Raw genomic sequence first — 20,628 nt, forward strand, 5'->3', positions numbered from 1 at the left:
ATCATCTTAGAGAATAAAATTACTAGATAATATAACACTCTCATTGGAGCTAATCTTCCTATTTCATCATGATTTATCTGTATGATACAGATATAAGTAATGTCCATTGAGAGTAGCTGAATACAGAGCCAAATCTGCACATGGAAGCAACTTGTATATAGCACCTTTCATTTCAGAACAGTTCTATATTATTTTGTAAGCAAAATATCTCAATAGTGATCTCTCTTTGCATACAGGTTATGAAATATGCATTGAGTGTGGGAATATTATGACATATCATATATTAGTCCTCTAAATAGTATAAGGAATTTGGCTAGTTTAGATTTAACTTTCAGTAATAGGTATGTTATTTTCCATCTAATATTATTCCAGTTGAATTTCTCATTACATATAAAAACAAATATATTTTTTCAGAAACCTTAGATCTTAATTCCAAATTTATCGTTTCCTTTCTTCCCTTACATATTCTTCTTTGTATAGTCAAAGATTCCCTTTTGTTCGTTAATTATACTGCTTTGTACTGTAATTATACAGCTATAATTACACTTTTTTTTTCATACCAGGGACTGCAGCAGTTGTTTTTAAAAACGATAAAATTTGGCTTCTGGGTGCCTCAGTGAGTTAAGTGTTGGACTCCTGATTTCGGCTCAGGTCATAACCTCAAGGCTGTTGAAATGGAGTCTGGTGTCTGGCTCTGTGCTGGGCATGGAGTCGACTTAAGATGATCTCTCTTCCTCTCCCTCTCCTGTTCCCCTCTTCTCTAATTTAATTAATTAGCCAACTAAATAATTAATTAAAAATTATATAAGGAATAGACCGGCATTGGCTCAGCTTGTTTCTCCTTTAGCATCTATCTTCACATGATTTACTAATTTTGGTTCTTTTCATTCCTTAATAGTAAAGATACATGTGGATTTCTGGAATGGTGAATGAAAAAAGGGCAAAATAACAAAGCAGAGTTCAAGAGTGTCCTCAGCTATATGCACAGACTCTCTGTTTATGTGTTTATTCAAATTTCCTGTTTATTTATTTATTTTGTTTAGCAATCTATAAACTTCTTAACAAGGGTACAGATATGTCTCAATCCGGGTTGCATCTCCATGACCTACCATAGTACTTTACGTGTTACATAAGACTTCAGTAAATATTTATTGAATAAATAAATAATCAGAATTAAAGAAAATAGATGCCAAGAGCAGTCGTTTTAAATTTATATCTAGTTTTATTAAGGGAAAATTGACAGAAATGTATATTATTTAAGGTATACAATTCAATGTTCTGATACATGTATGGATTATGAAATAATTATCAAAACTAAGGTAATAGACATAGTTATCACCTCACATAGTTACCATTTGTTTGTGTGTGTGTATGCGTCTTTTAAGTCTTCAACTATTTTATTCTCTTTCTTGCTTATTGTTCCAGTGGTTTCCCATTACAAGGGCACCTCATTTCCTCCCAAATTCCCTCCCATGAAGTTTTGTCACATGGGCTTCATTCTGAAGTGGGAATAAGACAAGCTTACTTTCTGCTCCAGAGCCCTTCAACTATCTACTTTCTCTATTTCAAGAATGTTTTCCCCTTGTTTTTCTCTGGCCAGCTCCTTCTCATCCTTCAGCCCACTGCTCAAATACCATATAACTTTGACTAATTTTCTACATAGACCTTATTCTAGGAGGAAGTTTGTGGCGTAGGGATGGATTTGTAAGGAGGCAGCTTGTTTTTATACAAGAAATGGCTTGCTCATTTTTCATTTCACCTGCTATACTTGAATTTTTTATAACTTCAATCTCTAAAGATAGCTTCTTTAAAAGAACTGTTACCTTCATGTGCTGATCCTCATAATTTTTCCAATTTGATAATAGAGCTCAAGTTAAAAGAAATGAAGTGAACTGGCAAATCATGAGTGATAGGTCTGGATTTGAGTCCATCTTTATTTAGTGCTTTTCCATGAATGTGGTCAGCCTTTTCATAATGTCCATAGTTGTTCCTAACAGCGTATTAGGAGATGATATATGTTCTAGCTTCAAGCTCAAATTCACTTGTTTTCGTATGTATAGAGCACCACTCTAAAGTAATCTTCTAGCAATTTTATAACTATTTTCTCAAAACTGTCCACATAGGTAAGAGTAAAATAATTTCCTCTCTGTAGATGAATGGAACCCAAAGATCTGAGTCATTGAATGATAATAGTGATCTTGAGTTCCAGTAATAGTAGTTTTCCATTAAACCTTTCTATCTGGTTAATCAAATAAAAATATTTAGTTTAACTATTGATATGTAAAGGACGTATGACCAAATTAAAAGTTAAAATTATAACTATAGTATCCAATGAGTTGTGATTTACTTAATTATGGGGCTATTGTAAAGAGATATCAGGGCACCATGGGTGGCACAGTATGTTGAATGAGGGACTTGTGGTTTTGGTTCTGATGGTGGTCTCAGGGTTGCAAGATCTAGCCTCATGTCCAGCTCTACACTCCCTGGGGAGTCAGCTTGGGATTCTATCACTGTCACTCTCGCTATGCTCTTCCCCTTCCCCCTAGCCCCGCTCACATGTGCCATTTGAGTGCTTTCTCTCTCTCATATAAATAAATAAATATTAATAGAAAAGAGAAATTTATATGTTGGGGCTCCCCTGTCTAAAAAGGTCAAGGTCAAAAAGAAATATAGCAGAATTAGAAAATTATGAAAGCCACAGATAAAAGAAAACCTGGACCAATGAAGCACTCTTTAAAAATCTGAACATCATAGTATTTCATATAGCATGTAAAAATTTTGAAAAACTTAGGAAACTATGATAGTAGTAAGTTTTTAAAAAGTAAGCATAGATACTTTTTTGAATTAGACAAATCTTAGCTATTAGTAAAGCTAAAATATATCTAATCTTTAAAATAAATGTTAGAGAGCCAACATGACATCCCATACTGATGAAATCAAAGAACAAATGAAACATATTTTTGATCATTGGTACCATATCCCTAAAATCAAGACAAAAAAAGTCATTACTTATCCATCAATTAAGTGTAAATCAATTCTAAATCTTTTTATATCCTGAAAGCAGAACTTTTGAGTTTCACATAGGATTACACCTAGAAAGTTGCACCTGCCTTAATAATCTGTTTAACACTTTTCTTAAGATTAATTTTACCTTATAGAACAAAAATATTCAAGTTTCTCTTCTCTCTGCCAAATTTTTAAAAATTGTGAAAACTTATGTTGAAATACATAAAGACCTACATCAACAAACAAATGAAAAATAGGACTCAAAATTATGTATGTACACATACGCTAAGTATGTTGGTGTACTCCACATCAAATAATACCAGAGAGTTGACAAAGAGTTGGTAATGTGTAACAATAATTTTCAAGGAATTTACTTAATTACTGAGTAAGCCTTTAGAAGACCCTAGAAATCTACTTTTTTGGAAAGACCCCCAGATAATTATAGGTTTTGATTAAAATCTTGGTGTGGGGAAGCAATTTTAACTTTCATTGTCTTTGACATTATATATGAAGTAAAATTGTAAATCATATACTTGGATGTAAATAATTTATTAATACGGAATATGAATCGTATCTAAAATATTGTTTTTAAAATGAAATAAAATTATGTGCATTTAGTTTAATTTTAAGGGAAGCATGCTAATCAAAGCCTACACAACAATAAGAAACATTAATGACAAATTTAAACATAAATTAAGATATTCCAAATGCTTTGTTAAGAATGCCAAATACTTCACTGAGCATTAGAAACCACCACAATTTTAGTCTTTCTCTTGTATATTACTCTGTATTCACATTCTCTGTATTCAATTGGATATCTAGATTTTATTTCACTTTCTGTATGACATTTTCTGCAGATTAATATCACTGGCTGATGCTTTTGGGATTGAACATTCTTCTGGATGTTCATTGTTAGTTCATTGTTAGTCCCTATGGAGCAGTGAGAAACTTCTTACTCCAGAATATATTACTTACTTTCCCTTTGAAAGAATGGTGGAGCATAAAAACGTAAAAAGAATCATGACTAGACTAGGATTTTACACCCGATATGCAATAAAGGACTTCCGTAACTTATAGCAATGATGCCATTACAACTTTTGATGTTCAGGTTAAAGAGTGGAATAGAATCATTTGTTTTTACCATCGAAACAAAAATAAATAAATAAATAAATAAATAAATAAATAAATAAATAAAGTGTAGTTATTTTGTCTTCTACTCTCCTTGAGGGTGAATATCTTAGGATAAGTAGCTGTATATTATTAGTCTTTTCTATATTTTTAAATACTTCAGTTATTTTCACCAAAAAACAAAAGACAAAACAAACAAAAAACCCAATATCACTCCCTCGTGGCCACAAATGTTAGATGTGTTTAATTATTACAACAATGTCAGATAAAATGACAAGTCAATTCAACACAGAAGTGGCATCTTAGTGACTTTATAAATGCATATTTGTATTTTCAGTGATAGATCTATTGGAGACAGGAAACCCATTTTTCTGTGAAAATGAAACATTCAGTTAGAAAGTTTATTAAAACATTTAGTCAACAGATTACTTCTATAACCTTTGTTCTGTTTGTGAGAAACATTTATAAGACTGTTTCTAAATCTATAAACCAATATTCTCATACCCAATTAAAATGAGCAACACAGATTGGTTTTCATACACAATAGCATTTTTATGGACTCTCATTTCTTCATAGACCACTTAGCTGTAAATAATCCATGCAAATAGCAATTAGACCTTTCCTGGTTTATGCATATAAACATAATGGTTATTCAAGGAACATGGAAATGCTTCAAGCAATTTTCTATATAAAATATGCATATTTAAAACCATATGTTTGAAAGTTTCAGTAAATGGTTTTAAAATGAACTACAAGAGAATTACGAATGTTGATGTCTGCATGCGTCTTGTTGCACAGATTCAGGTCAACCTTTACATACCGCAGCAAACAAGTTGACTTTTTAAAAAAGATTTTATTCATTTATTCACAAGAGACACAGAGAGAGGCAGAGACATAGGCAGAGGGAGGAAAAGCAGGCTCCATTCATGGAGCCCCATGTGGGACTTGATCCCTGGATTCCAAGATGATGCCCTGAGCGGAAGACAGATGCTAACCACTGAGCCACTGAGGCGTCCCACAAGTTGACTTTTCTATTACTAGCTTAGTGTATTCTGAATCTAATACAAAGTGCTTAAAATTTTATTTCTTAGTTATGAATAAGAGGTGGAAAAATAGAAATTTTTTTAACCATAATGCAATTATACAAATGAAGAAATTAGCATTGATATAATACTAATATCTAACACAATGACCCTAGTCAAATTTTTTCCATTGTCCCACTGAAGTCACTTATGGCAAAAGAAAAAAAAAAATGGTCCTAGACTTACTCCAGGATTTTACCTTTTATTTAATTATTTTTCTTCAAACTCTCTCACTCTGATGTTTCTTTAGTCTTTTGTTGCTATTGATAGTTTATAAGATGTCCTTCAATTTATATTTGTCTGATGTTTCATCAGGATTAGATTCAGATTGTGTATTTTTGGAAGAAATACCAAAGATGTAATATTGTGTCCTTTTCTGAGCATGATTGCAGGTGAGCATGATTTTTATTTACCTCATCACTGGCGATAACTTTTTTCACTGGTGTCTGTTATTATTTTTCTATTGCTAATTAATAACTGTTTGGGAAGTACTATGCTGAAAGTTAACCAAGATTAATTCTTTATTTGCCTTTGCAAAGGGTATCAACATAAGCATCTGAGAGAATGTTATGTCCCTTTTGCAATTATTCACAAAGACTTTGAGATGAATGTTGTGTAGGGATGAAAAATAATGCAGTGACAAATCTTCTGTAACAGGAATCCAAGCAGGATTAAGGACAGGCAGGTGAGTTGACTTTTCAATACTTTTTGAAAGAAAATGAATTTTTCTTTTCTTAGTCTCTTTATTTTCTGTAAAATAGGTGGCAGTGTGGTAAGGGAGGAGATGTTAGAGATGGAATAAGAGAAAATGGACATCCTGGGAGTTTTAGAGAGTTCATTGACTAGGGAAAAAATAGATTTGCCTAACAGAAGTAATAAACCATTTGAGATGTATGAGATTCTCAGTTCACTTAGAATGAAAACAATGAGCTTATCTGTTTTACTTTTTCTGAAATCAGGTTATCCTCCTTGGATGTAGTCAATGAACATGAAATACTTTGGTTGCAATCAGAGTTAGAAATTTGACAGTCAAGTATAAGAGATATGGAAAGCGACTAAAGAATGAGGAACCACTATCTTTACGTTGCATAAAGAGAAAAGGAAGAAATGATAGATGCACTAACATTTAAAAGATGGTAGTCTCATTGTCCCAAAGTAGTGGTAGAATAATTCTGGAGAAAGGATGCAGAACACTGGAATAAGTAATTTTGATAAATGGAAGAAGGTAGTATTTAAATGTTTTAAATCATGATCTTGGAGGTGATACAGTAGTTGATAATATATACACATGCACACACACAAACACACTAGTGTCAATAGGATAGTGCAGATGGATAAGATGATGGCTAAATCTTATGATATTTTGGTCTTTATTAGAGGAAAAGGAATAAATATCCTGGCAGCCTCTGTGAGGAAAAAAAAAAAAAAAGAAGAAGAAGAGGAAACCAACCACACCCCCCAAAAAAACTGTAGGTCTGGTAGTCAATAAAATGAAGGAGAATATATATACAACACTTGATAGGAACCTAAGGGAAGCACTATCCTAAAGGTACAACCAAAACTATTGTGCACTATTATTCTCATTTAATCATAGCTCTTACTCCATCTTTACATTTATTGAAAGTCTTCAAGAAGAATTATTTTATTGTGTAAAATCTAAAGACAGTTCCCCTTATGAAAGCTAGGGCAGCCTGTTCCCTAACCACTGTTCTTTCTTCCATTCCACCTCAATATAATAGTAACACAACACTATTGCCACTACAGTAGCCACAAACTTAAAATAATACTAGTACAGAAAATATATAAGTAAACAAAATGTTATTATAACGACTATTACTATAAATGTCAATTAAAATTCAATTGTACTGTTTAAAATATTTGAAGAGGGAATGAAGAACAAATAATGCATTTGTATTAATGCATCTTAGTGAAGATTATAACTGTTCATTAATAGCATCATGGAGCAGTCAATTGTGGAATACTAGGCAGCAATGCAATGAATGAACTATATATTTGCAATGCAGATAAATGTCACAAACATTTATTTTGTTTTTTAAAGATTTATTTATTTATTCATGAGAGAGACACAGAGAGAGGCAGAGACATAGGTAGAGGGAGAAGCAGGCTTCTCTCAGTGAGCCCGATGTGGGACTTGATCCTGGATCCCGGGATCATGCCCCAAGTGGAAGGCAGACTCTCAACTGCTGAGCCACCCAGGTGTCCCATGTCACAAACATTTGTAAGGAAAAGTAGACAAGTCATAAATATGCAGCGTGATGGATTCTTACAGAGTGAGGTAGAAAGGTACCTAACAGATCAAAAAATCGTAGGTGAAAAGGATCAAAAAATTAATCACAAATTAAATCTATATAAAATGACACATTTTCCCAATGAGCTTGGCAAAGATATGGAAAGTTGAGGAGAATGTTAGAGAAAGTACGTAATTTAACATACTTTATTTGGGGATATATTTTAATTGTGATACTGAGGATCCTAGTCACTAACTGCCAATTCTTTAAATACTCATTTAAGACTTAGTAATCACATTTCAAGAAATGTATTATATAGAAGTATTCCAAATATAAATTTTGTAATAGCCAAGCATAAAAATAACTTCATGTCTGTTAGTGGTGTATTAAATAAATTAGCACATGTGCATGGAAAATATTTCTTTTAAAGAATACACATAACATGTAAACTATATTGCACTTTATAAAATACATATTGCATTCACTCTAAATGAGTGAATTTTGTGTTTTACTCATTGAACTTGTATTTGATGGATTATATATTTTGTTTTGTTGTTCAGTAATAGACAGAAAATTTAATTAGGCATTCCTGTATTTCCAAAGACTATGCCATTGCGTTTATTTTAAAATCATTCATTTTTATCTAATTTATTAATATATTTATGTAGGCAATAATTTTTTCTGGGTTAAAAACTCAATGATTTTGCTAAGAACTTTGTCCAGTTTTTGAGCTATATGTCTATTTCATTCATTTGCTTTTTTAGTGTTACTTTTGTTAAAGATTTTATTAATTTATCTGACAGAGAGAGAGAGAGAGCAAGCACAAGCAGCAGTTGTGGCAGAGGGAGAGGGAGAAGCAGGTTCCTCACTAAGCAGGGAGACCAATGTGGGGCTTAATCTCATGACCCTGGGATCATGACCTAACCAGCTGAGCCACCCAGGCACCCCTCATGTTAAATATTTATGTGAATTTTTCCAAACCTAGCTTAATTATATTTCATAAATTTATATATACATAATTATATATTAAAAATTGAATATTTTGAGTAAAACTAAACAATTAGTTATAATTTCAAGGAGTTAAAATTACCCATTACTTTATAATCTATAAATTTTAGGTCTAATTATTAATTAATATTAATATTAAAGATTTAATTAATTTATTCATGAGAGGCAAAGAGAGGCAAAGACAAAGGCAGAGGGAAAAACAGGCTCCTTGCAGGGAGCCTGTTGTGGGTCTCGATCCCAGAACCCCTGGAACATGACCTGAGCCAAAGGCAGAAACTCAACCACTGAGCCACCCTGGTGCTCCATGGTCTAACTATATTTATTCTTTTATTTTTATTCTTTTTATTTTTTAATTAATTTTTTCCCATTATGATAAGTGTACTCTTTAATCCCCATCCTCTATTTCCCCAGTCATTCCACCTCCGGTAACCATCAATTTGCTCTCTCAAATTGAGAGTCTGTTTCTTGTTTTGTCTCACTCTCTCTTTTTTTTTATTTGTTTTATTTTTTAAATTTCACATATGAGTAAGATCATATATTTGTCTTTATCTGACTAACTTATTTTGCTTAGCATTATACTCTCTAGCTCTATCCATGTTGTTGTAAATGGCAAAATTTCATTCACTTTTATGGCTGAATAATATTCCATTGTATGTATCTGCCACTTCATATTTATCCATTCATCTATCGATGAACACTTGAGTAGCCTCCATAGTTTGGCTATTGTAAATAATGCTGCAATAACCATACAGGTGGATATATCCCTTTGAATTAGTGTTTTTATATTTTAGGGTAGTACTGTTTTTAATTTTTTGAAGAAGCTCCATACTGCTTTCGAGAGTGGCACAGCAGTTTGCATTCCCACCAGCAGTTCAAGAAGGTCTTTTTTTTTTTTTCTCCACATACTTGCCAACATTTTTTTTCTTGTGTTTTTTTATTTTAGACATTCTGACACATATGAAGTGATAGCTCACTGTGGTTTTGATTTGTGTTTCCTGATGATGGGTGATGTTGAGCATCTTTTTGTGCATTTGTTGGCCATCTGTTTGTCTTCTTTGGAGAAAGATCTGTTCATGTCTTCTTCCATTTTTTTAACTGGATTGTTTTCTGGGTATTGATTTATATTGGTTCTTTATATATTTTGGCTAATAACCCTTTATCAAATACATCATTTGCAAATATCTTCTCCCGTTCCTTAGGTGGCCAAATGTTAGCTTTGCTGATTGCTTCCTTCACTGTACGGAAACCTTATTTTGATGTAGAACCAATAATTTATTTTTGTGTCATTAAAAGCTATTGTTTCCTTATTGATTTTTTGTTCTGATGATCTGATGATATGAGTGGGTGTTAAAGTCCCCTATGATTATTGTATTACTGTTGATTATTTGCTTTATGCTTGTTATTAACTGTTTTATATATTTGGGTGTTCCCATATTGATTGCATAAATATTTACAACTGTTACATCTTCTTGTCAGATAGTTTCCTTTATTGTTTTACAGTGTCCTTCTTTGTCTCTTGTTAGTCTTTGTTTTAAAGTCTGTTTTGTCTGATACACATATTGCTACCCTAGTTTTCTTTTGACATCTGTTTGCATGATAAATGTTTCTCCATCCCCTCACTTTCAATCTTCAGATATCTTTAGGTCTGAAATGAGTTTCTTGTAGGCAGCTTACAGATGGGTTTTGTTAGGTCTCATTTTTTTTTGGAGGTCTCATTTTTTAAAATAACATTTGTATAAGCTTGGTGTGTGTGAGCTTTTATCTTATTTATTTATTTATTCTTTTTTGAGAGAGAGAGAAAGAGAGTGAGCAGAGGAAGGGGAAGAAGGATAAAGAGAGACTCTCAAGCAGGCTCTCAATGAGGAGCCTGATGCAGGGCTTGATTTCATGACCCCCAAAATCATGATCAGAGCGAAAATCAAAAGTTGGGTGCTTAACTGACTGAGCGACCCAGGGGCCCCTATGTGAGCTTTCATTTAGTTCATTATTTTTTTACAACAACACACAGACACACATATATGTTATATATGTTATATGTGTGTGTGTTTATGTGTGTGTGTAGTTGATACATAATGTTACCTTAGTTTCAGTTGTAGGACAGTGATTGACAATGATATAAGTTATGCTATGGTCAGCACAATTGTAGCTACTATCTGTTACCATATACATGTAGTTCATAATTATAGACAAAATTCAGAGCTCTTTTTTCCTTAAAACAAATAAGACTATACTCATTCTATATAAATCGCTCAATACTAGAGAGCAAACAAAAATCCCTCAAATTAGAAGTAATGTATAATTGCAAACTGAATGGTAGCATAACTAATAATTTGACTATGATTCACATGTGAAAAAATACATACATAGCCTCTTAAGAGATCATTTTACTCCATTTTGTCTCAAAAACACAAGGAGTTGCTCCTTAATGTTTAGGATCTCTAAGATAAATATTTAATGTGTTTTCACTTTTTTTATGTTCTGGATAATTCAGGTAACAGTGTATAATCCAAGGGTCAAAATCTATGGCCTACAGACCAAACCTGGCCTTTTGTGGGCCAAGTACAGCCATGCTAATTTGATTATGCAATGTCTATGGCTGCTTTCGTGCTACTAGTACAAAACTGTGTAGTTACAACAGAGAACTTATTACTTTTGAGCTGAAAATGTTTGCTAGCTGACTTTACGTAGAAAAATTTGCCAATTTCTATGGTGAGGAAATATCAATATTGATAAATATCCCTCACACATATGAAAAACATTTTTCAACTTCTTCTCCAAAAGCTAATTCTTAACACATACACATCCTAAGGAAATAAAAGAGACATTGCAATTATTGAATTTAGAGGAACTTTCATTTAGTAAAGGACTAGGAAATAATTTAGTCATGGGGGGATTTTTCTCCCAGATTTATTGAAATATAATTGACATATCAGATTGTATAGATTTATGGGTACAATGTGTTGATTTAACATGTTGCAATATGATTACCACCATAAATTAGCTAACCTGCATCACTTCACATGATTATCATTTCTTTTTTTCAGGAAGAAAATTTAAGATGTACTCAGCAATTTTTAAGTATATATAGAGTAAACTATAATCACAATGATGTACATTAGATCCCTAGAGTTTATCTCCCTTATAACTAGAAATTCTCTCTGACAAAAATCTACCCTTTTCCCTCACCTCTAAAGCCCTGATAACCACGATTTTATTCTGTTTCTCTGAGTCTGACGTATTTTATAAGAAAATATTTGTTTTTCTCTTTCTGACATATTTCACTTAAAATAATAATGCCTTCAAAAGCTATCCATGTTGTCACCACATACAGCAGGGTGACCTACTTTCTCATGGCTGAATGTTATTCCAGCATGTGTGTGTACCACATTTCCTTGACTCATTCATCTGTCAATGGAGCAGCATTTTGGTAGTGCAGCATAGGAAGTACTCTTTTAAGAGGAGAAAGCTTGTAGAAACAATCTTAATGCATTAGCACTTTTCCCATGTCTCTCCCAGTTATGTTCTACTCTCTGTTATTTATAAAATCAAGGTCTCATTTTAAAAGCATAGCTTTTGCAGTTTCTGCAGTTATTTATTGGGAGTGGGTAAGGCCTTAAAAAAATTTTAACATGAGTGTCTACTTTTTTTTTCAAAAAAGGAAAGTTGATGGCATTCAAATGTTGTAGTGATTGACCTGTGCAAGAACATGAAGGACACTTAGCATGGGTGTAGGATGGAGATGAGGGGTGTGGAAAGCAGGTGTTCTCTAGGGACTGCCTTGGGCATAGATTTAGACTTGTAAGTGAGACTTGTACTTTTCATGGTACTGTTTGAGTTAGCACATTTCTGTGATACTAGCTTTAATCATTTAAATGGATTCACAGTGCTTCCTAGCCTGTGTGTTAATACTAACACTCTATTTTACCATCTATTAAAATTCCATAATTATTCTACTATAAGTAGATTACAGCATGCTAGCATGTAAGAACTATTTGTGGTCATTTTAAGGTAATATATAAAAAAGCTAGATGCATTTGTAATCTTCCCTAGGTAAGACTGAATAGGAAAAGCTCAGATATCTCAGTGGCTCTACAGTAATAATGACATATTTCACTTCTATCTTTTGGCAGCCAAGAGTAAACCGCAGCCCTCCTGAGCTATGTTCTGTTGGTCCATGTGTCTTCTTCACTCTTAGGTCCTTACTAAAGGAGTAGCAGTGACAAGTGTAATAAAGCAAAAAAAGCAAGAGCACAGGCAGAAATATGCCATGGTCCCAAATCCTCTGCTTCCATGCCATTGGCCAAGTCAAGTCAAAAGGACAAGTTAACCATAAACGCAGGAAGGAAGCCAAGTCTTCCCAGGGTAGGAAACTGTGTCATTAATTTATCTATGTTACTTATCTCAATGTATCAATTTATAGCAAAATCTATTTTTCAACCATTTATACCATGAAAGGATACCCATATTAACTATTTAGAAATTTCAATATCATCTCAAAAATAAAGAAACAAAAGGCCTCCAAGGGGGAGGGGCCCCGCGAGGAGCCGGGCTGAGGCCGGGGCGAGTGTCCCCAGGACAGGAGAGCCCCGTCCCGGAGGAGCAGGAGCTGCACCGACCTTCCCGGGCGGAAAGGGGCTCGCGGGGAGTCGGAGCAGGACCCAGGAGGGCGGGGATCCCCTCGGGCTCCTGGGGACACTAACAGGCACCTGCGCCCCGGGAGATGCGCCGAGCCCCCTAAGGGCTGCAGCGCGCACGGCGGGGCCCGGAGCAGCTGGAGGGGCTCGGGGGCGGCTCCGCGGAGGGGGCTGCGGGGGGGAGCAGCTCGGGGGGCTCGGGCAGAGGAAGAGGCTCCGTGCGGAGGGGGCTGAGGGGCGGGAGCGCGAATCCACCAGCGCAGGCTCCGGAGCCCAGGGCGCCGGGGACACAGCCCAGGATCCAGCCTCCCCCGGGACAGGCAGAGGCCGGGAGGGCCCAGGACAGCGAGGACGCTCCTGCCCGAGCTGAGCAGATCAGCGGCCCCGCCCGGAGCCTCCAGGCCCTGCAGACGGAGAGCTCCGGAGCTACTGCGGGGGCTGACTCCAGGGCTCCAGAGCTGGCCCCGCCACTGGGGCTGTTCCTCCTGGGGCCTCACGGGGTAAACAATCCCCACTGAGCCCTGCACCAGGCAGGGGCACAGCAGCTCCCCCAAGTGCTAACACCTGAGAATCAGCACAACAGGCCCCTCCCCCAGAAGACCAGCTAGACGGACAAGTTCCAGGGAAAGTCAAAGGACTTAAAGTATACAGAGTCAGAAGATACTCCCCCGTGTTTTTTGTTTTTGTTTTGTTTTTTTCTTTTTGATTTCTGATTGCTTCCCCCACCCTTTTTTCCCCTTTCTTTCTTTTTCTTTCTCTATTTCTTCTCTTTTTCTCCTTTTTTTATTCCTTTTTTCTTTTTTTTTTCTTTTTCTCTTTTCTTTCCTTCTTTCTCTCCTCTCTTTTTCTCCTTTTCCCAATACAACTTGTTTTTGGCCACTCTGCACTGAGCAAAATGACTAGAAGGAAAACCTCACCTCAAAAAAAAGAATCAGGGATCCCCGGGTGGCGCAGCGGTTTGGCGCCTGCCTTTGGCCCAGGGCACGATCCTGGAGATCCGGGATCGAATCCCACATCGGGCTCCTGGTGCATGGAGCCTGCTTCTCCCTCTGCCTGTGTCTCTGCCTCTCTCTCTCTCTCTCTCTGTGACTATCATAAATAAATAAAAAAATTAAAAAAATTTTTTTTAAAAAAAAGAATCAGAAAACAGACCTCTCTCCCACAGAGTTACAAAATCTGGATTACAATTCAATGTCAGAAAGCCAATTCAGAAGCACTATTATACAACTACTGGTGGCTCTAGAAAAAAGCATAAAGGACTCAAGAGACTTCATGACTGCAGAATTTAGATCCAATCAGGCAGAAATTAAAAATCAATCGAATGAGATGCAATCCAAACTAGAAGTCCTAACGGCGAGGGTTAACGAGGTGGAAGAACAAGTGAGTGACATAGAAAACAAGTTGATGGCAAAGAGGGAAACTGAGGAAAAAAGAGAAACAAAAGACCATGAAGACAGATTAAGGGAAATAAACGACAACCTGAGGAAGAAAAACCTACGTTTAATTGGGGTACCCGAGGGCGCTGAAAGGGACAGAGGGCCAGAATATGTATTTGAACAAATCCTAGCTGAAAACTTTCCTAATCTGGGAAGGGAAACAGGCATTCAGATCCAGGAAATAGAGAGATCTCCCCCTAAAATCAATAAAAACCGTTCAACACCTCGACATTTAATAGTGAAGCTTGGAAATTCCAAAATAAAGAGAAGATCCTTAAAGCAGCAAGAGACAAGAAATCCCTGACTTTTATGGGGAGGAGTATTAGGGTAACAGCAGACCTCTCCACAGAGACCTGGCAGGCCAGAAAGGGCTGGCAGGATATACTCAGGGTCTTAAGTGAGAAGAACATGCAACCAAGAATACTTTATCCAGCAAGGCTCTCATTCAAAATGGAAGGAGAGATAAAGAGCTTCCAAGACAGGCAGCAACTAAAAGAATATGTGACCTCCAAACCAGCTCTGCAAGAAATTTTAAGGGGGACTCTTAAAATTCCCCTTTAAGAAGAAGTTCAGTGGAACAATCCACAAAAACAAGAACTGAATAGATATCATGATGACACTAAACTCATATCTCTCAAGAGTAACTCTGAACGTGAACGGGCTTAATGACCCCATCAAAAGGCGCAGGGTTTCAGACTGGATAAAAAAGCAGGACCCATCTATTTGCTGTCTACAAGAGACTCATTTTAGACAGGAGGACACCTACAACCTGAAAATAAATGGTTGGAGAACCATTTCCGATTCAAATGGTCCTCAAAAGAAAGCAGGGGTAGCCATCCTTATATCAGATAAACTAAAATTTACCCCGAAGACTGTAGTGAGAGATGAAGAGGGACACTATATCATACTTAAAGAATCTATCCAACAAGAGGACTTAACAATCCTCAATATATATGCCCCGAATGTGGGAGCTGCCAAATATTTAAACCAATTAATAACCAAAGTGAAGAAGTACTTAGATTATAATACACTTACACTTGGTGACTTCAATCTAGCTCTTTCTACCCTCGATGGGTCTTCTAAGCACAACATCTCCAAAGAAACGAGAGCTTTAAATGATACACTGGACCAGATGGATTTCACAGATATCTACAGAACTTTACATCCAAACTCCACTGAATACACATTCTTCTCAAGTGCACATGGAACTTTCTCCAGAATAGACCACATACTGGGTCACAAATCGGGTCTGAACTGATACCAAAAGATTGGGATCGTCTCCTGCATATTCTCAGACCACAATGCCTTGAAATTAGAACTAATTCACAACAAGAAGTTTGGAAGGACTTCGAACACGTGGAGGTTAAGGACCATCCTGCTAAAAGATGAAAGGGTCAACCAGGAAATTAAGGAAGAATTAAAAAGATTCATGGAAACTAATGAGAATGAAGATACAACCGTTCAAAATCTTTGGAACGCAGCAAAAGCAGTCCTAAGGGGGAAATACATCGCAATACAAGCATCCATCCAAAAACTGGAAAGAACTCAAATACAAAAGCTAACCTTACACATAAAGGAGCTAGAGAAAAAAACAGCAAATAGATCCTACACCCAGCAGAAGAAGAGAGTTAATTAAAATTCGAGCAGAACTCAACGAAATCGAGACCAGAAGAACTGTGGAACAGATCAACAGAACCAGGAGTTCATTCTTTGAAAGAATTAATAAGATAGATAAACCATTAGCCCGCCTATTAAAAAGAAGAGAGAGAAGACTCAACTTAATAAAATCATTAATAAGAAAGGAGAGATCACTACCAACACCAAGGAAATACAAACGATTTTAAAAACATATTATGAACAGCTATACGGCAATAAATTAGGCAATCTAGAAGAAATGGACGCATTCCTGGAAAGCCACAAACTACCAAAACTGGAACAGGAAGAAGTAGAAAACCTGAACAGGCCAATAACCAGGGAGGAAATTGAAGCAGTCATCAAAAACCTCCCAAGACACAAGAGTCCAGGGCCAGTTGGCTTCTCAGGGGAATTCTATCAAATGTTTAAAGAAGAAACCATACCTATTCTCCTAAAGCTGTTTGGAAAGACAGAAAGAGATGGAGTACTTCCAAACTCGTTCTGTGAGGCCAGCATCACCTTAATTTGAAAACCAGACAAAGACCCCACCAAAAAGGAGAATTACAGACCAATATCCCTGATGAACATGGATGCAAAAATTCTCAACAAGATACTAGCCAATAGGATCCAACAGTACATTAAGAAAATTATTCACCACGACCAAGTAGGATTTATCCCCGGGACACAAGGCTGTTTCAACACTCGTAAAACAATCAATGTGATTCATCATATCAGCAAGAGAGAAACCAAGAACCATATGATCCTCTCATTAGATGCAGAGAAAGCATTTGACAAAATACAGCATCCATTCCTGATCAAAACTCTTCAGAATGTAGGGATAGAGGGAACAATCCTCAACATCTTAAAAGCCATCTACGAAAAGCCCACAGCAAATGTAATTCTCATGGGGAAGCACTGGGAGCCTTTCCCCTAAGATCAGGAACAAGACAGGGATGTCCACTCTCACCACTGCTATTCAACATAGTACTGGAAGTCCTAGCCTCAGCAATCAGACAACAAAAAGACATTAAGGGCATTCAAATTGCCAAAGAAAAGGTCAAACTCTCCCTCTTCGCCAATGACATGATACTCTACATAGAAAACCCAAAAGCCTCCACCCCAAGATTGCTAGAACTCATACAGCAATTTGGTAGCGTGGCAGGATACAAAATCAATGCCCAGAAATCAGTGGCATTTCTATACACTAACAATGAGACTGAAGAAAGAGAAATGAAGGAGTCAATCCCATTTACAATTGCACCCAAAAACCTAAGATACCTAGGAATAAACCTAACCAAAGAGGTAAAGGATCTATACCCTAAAAACTATAGAACACTTCTGAAAGAAATTGAGGAAGACACAAAGAGATGGAAAAATATTCCATGCTCATGGATTGGCAGAATTAATATTGTGAAAATGTTAATGTTACCCAGGGCAATGTACACATTTAATGCAATCCCTATCAAAATACCATAGTCTTTCTTCAGAGAGTTGGAACAAATCATCTTAAGATTTGTGTGGAATCAGAAAAGACCCCGAATAGCCAGGGGAATTTTAAAAAGGAAAACCATAGCTGGGGGCATCACAATGCCAGATTTCAGGTTGTACTACAAAGCTGTGGTCATCAAGACAGTGTGGTACTGGCACAAAAACAGACACATAGATCAGTGGAACAGAATAGAGAATCCAGAAGTGGACCCTGAACTTTATGGGCAACTAATATTCGATAAAGGAGGAAAGACTATCCATTGGAAGACAGTCTCTTCAATAAATGGTGCTGGGAAAATTGGACATCCACATGCAGAAGAATGAAACTAGACCACTCTCTTGCACCATACACAAAGATAAACTCAAAATGGATGAAAGATCTAAATGTGAGACAAGATTCCATCAAAATCCTAGAGGAGAACACAGGCAACACCCTTTTTGAACTCGGCCACAGCAACTTCTTGCAAGATACATCCACGAAGGCAAAAGAAACAAAAGCAAAAATGAACTATTGGGAGTTCTTCAAGATAAGAAGCTTTTGCACAGCAAAAGAAACAGTCAACAAAACTAAAAGACAACCCACAGAATGGGAGAAGATATTTGCAAATGACATATCAGATAAAGGGCTAGTTTCCAAGATCTATAAAGAACTTATTAAACTCAACACCAAAGAAACAAACAATCCAATCATGAAATGGGCAAAAGACATGCAGAGAAATCTCACAGAGGAAGACATAGACATGGCCAACACGCACATGAGAAAATGCTCTGCATCACTTGCCATCAGGGAAATACAAATCAAAACCACAATGAGATACCACCTCACACCAGTGAGAATGGGGAAAATTAACAAGGCAGGAAACTACAAATGTTGGAGAGGATGTGGAGAAAAGGGAACCCTCTTGCACTGTTGGTGGGAATGTGAACTGGTGCAGCCACTCTGGAAAACTGTGTGGAGGTTCCTCAAAGAGTTAAAAATAGACCTGCCCTACGACCCAGCAATTGCACTGTTGGGGATTTACCCCAAAGATTCAGATTCAATAAAACGTTGGGACACCTGCACCCCGATGTTTATAGCAGCAATGGCCACAATAGCCAAGCTGTGGAAGGAGCCTGGTGTCCATTAAACATGAATGGATAAAGAAGATGTGGTTTATGTATACAATGGAATATTCCTCAGCCATTAGAAACGACAAATACCCGCCATTTGCTTCAACGTGGATGGACCTGGAGGGTATTATGCTGAGTGAAGTAAGTCAATCGGAGAAGGACAAACAGTGTATGTTCTCATTCATTTGGGGCATATAAATAATAGTGAAAGGGAATATAAGGGAAGGGAGAAGAAATGTGTGGGAAATATCAGAAAGGGAGACAGAACATAAATACTTCTAACTCTGGGAAACGAAGTAGGGGTGGTGAAGGGGAGGAGTGCGGGGGGTGACGGGCACTGAGGGGGGCACTTGACAGGATGAGCACTGGGTGTTATTCTGTATGTTGGTAAATTGAACACCAATAAAAAATTAATTTATTAAAAAAATAAATAAATAAAAGTAAAGAAAGGAAGGAGAAAAAAGATGAATTTGAAAACAGAAAGTAAATGTATAGGACTTTACAATTAATTATGTGGCACAAACAAGGAACAAGGAAAATTATAATTTGAAATTTTCTGACTGTGTCTAGTGTTGAAGGTAATACCAGAACATTGATCAGGGGATGAAGTAGAAGAGAAGATTTAATGGGAAATTTGAGATTTGAATTTATACAAGTTTGACATAATTAGAGAAACCTAATTTTAATATGAGCCTTTACCACAGAAACTCATACTCAATATATTCCTATTAAGATACTTGTTCTGACTTTAATATCCTTGCAATAATGCAGTATATATCAGTGCAAAAGTGAAACACAAACGTTGAGATCCAAAGAGTGTTGGAGGCCTACTGTAATGAGTAAAGATACCAAATTTGTAAGAAATTATATTTATTTTATTAAGCAGTGTTTACATTTTAATACAGTGAAGTGAAAATTAAAAGAAACGTCAGATGATATATCATAATGCACCCTCTACTTACACTTCTGATAATATAATCTGACTGTGTAAGAATAACAAAAAATATTCACTTATTTTGGATTTCACTTCCTACCACTGTTGACTTGTATGTATGTATTTAAGATTTTATTTATTTATTCATGAGAGATGCACAGAAAGAGTCAGAGATATAGGTAGGGGGAAAAGCAGGCTTCTTGCAGGGATCCTGATGCAAGACTTGATCCCAGGACCTGGGAATCACGAATTGAGCTGAAGGCAGATGCTCAACCACTGAGCCACTCAGGTGCCCTTCACTTGTATTTATAATTGGTTCTTATCCAATCATTCTATAGAATCAAACTAATTTCATTATGGCTCAAGACATAAATTTGCCTTAATTTTTATAACCGGGAGAGAACTCATATATCTGGTAGCTACTCTCTCAATCTCTAAGTGATCTCAGGGTTCTACTGATCTGAGAAAAATTTCTCTCCATTATAAGGGTTGCAGTTCATGATGACTCCAAAATGTTATCGTGGTAAAATTGGATTCCTATATTTTCAAAATCTTCATCTAGACATGTTTAAACAGACGAAGTCATTAAAATTTATCTATGCCGTGAATTTAACAGAAACAAATTTGTTTGGGAAAATTATCTGATAATTTAAGAATGCCACTGTTAGAAAGCCTTTCACTGTTTCCCTGGTAAAAAGTTAATTAAAACAGTCAGCATATTTGGTTTTCTCTGATGCTCCTATAATCATAATATTGGTATATGAACAAAATTTGTGTAAAAACAAAGATAGACAAAAGTTAGGAGTTAAAAAAACAGCTTAAACGACATGAATTAGAATTTTTATGAATTAGAATTTTTGTAGGGTAACTTACCATGCCAAGTAAAATTTTGAGTAATTCTCACATAAAAACAAATTT

General features: G+C 36.1%; 1 pseudogene; it reads right to left on the minus strand.

The window, feature by feature from the left end:
* Window positions 1–3,739: 3,739 nt before the first annotated feature.
* LOC144303758 (DNA-directed RNA polymerases I, II, and III subunit RPABC4 pseudogene) lies at window positions 3,740–3,916 on the minus strand (annotated as a pseudogene).
* Window positions 3,917–20,628: the final 16,712 nt, after the last annotated feature.

The sequence above is a fragment of the Canis aureus genome, chromosome 33 (assembly GCF_053574225.1).
Source record: "Canis aureus isolate CA01 chromosome 33, VMU_Caureus_v.1.0, whole genome shotgun sequence".
Classification (NCBI taxonomy): Eukaryota; Metazoa; Chordata; class Mammalia; order Carnivora; family Canidae; genus Canis; species Canis aureus.